This window comes from Danio aesculapii, chromosome 23, assembly GCF_903798145.1.
Source record: "Danio aesculapii chromosome 23, fDanAes4.1, whole genome shotgun sequence".
In the NCBI taxonomy this organism is placed as follows: domain Eukaryota; kingdom Metazoa; phylum Chordata; class Actinopteri; order Cypriniformes; family Danionidae; genus Danio; species Danio aesculapii.
The window spans coordinates 26,639,409-26,640,545 of record NC_079457.1 but is presented as its reverse complement, the minus strand read 5'-3'; positions in this window follow the sequence as shown (position 1 = coordinate 26,640,545).

Genomic DNA, 1,137 nt, shown 5'->3' with positions numbered 1-1,137 from the left:
CATGTTTTGACATAATATTTGCAAGTATCAAAAAAAGTATTTGTTTTCCTTCAAAGAAAATTTTCCACATTATTTTATTTTATTATTGTAAATATGTATAAACTTAGTACAAGAGAATACATCTCACAACATTTATGAACAAAATAAAAATAAATAAAATAAAATGAGAGAAATTATCTTAGTTATACAAAGTATAAACTGATGCCAGGCGTAAAAAAAAAGAGATTTATTCAATCAAATTAAATTTACATAATGCTTCATGTGTTTGTTTGTTTTTTTTTTTAGCTTTTCTATATTGTTTAATCTCCTTTATAAAATGTTCAAAATTTGGCTTAGTTTTGGCCCATTTCTTGACACAAATATGGTATTTTCCAAGTAATATTATTAGTTGTAAAAGAAAATAGGTTGTACTTTTTGAATCAATTCCATCTTGTACTAAAGCATACATGACATCATATAATTTCAAATTATTATATATAACTTGATTTTTTTTTTATTGGAAATACAAAATCCAAATACAACAAAATGGCATTCAACTTTACCAATTGTGTATCACACATGGAAGGCTCAACACAAAATAATATACAAAAAAAAAAGTAAGTTACAAAAAATATTCAAAATAAAACAAAATGAAAAGTGAAAAGAAAACATGAAAAAGAAATGAATATAAAACAGACAACGGCTATGGCAAGTAAAACGATACAACTAAATTAAACATTTTTAAGGCAATTTTTGTTTTTTATTTTAGCCTGGGCATCCGAAAAGATTTGAACTTCTTTTATGAACACAGTGAGTAATGGAGGTGTTTTGAAATATCTGCATCTATGAATAAAATATTTGGCTAATACAATGATCATATTTATCAAATCGTGCAAAACAGCGCAATCTTTAGAAAATCCATATAGTACATGTAATGTTAAAGTCAACCCTTCAGCATCCACATTCTTTATCATCAACCAGTCTTGTACTTTTTTCCAAAGTGATTGAACGGAGCTGCAAGTAAAAAAATATGTATAAATGACCAGGTGAATTTTCTAAATTACATTTCAAGTGTAAAAACCTATTAGAAGGGTATATATCATTTATATATAACTTGATGGCAGGGTCGCATCCAACGTCATCTGACAGCGCCGGAAG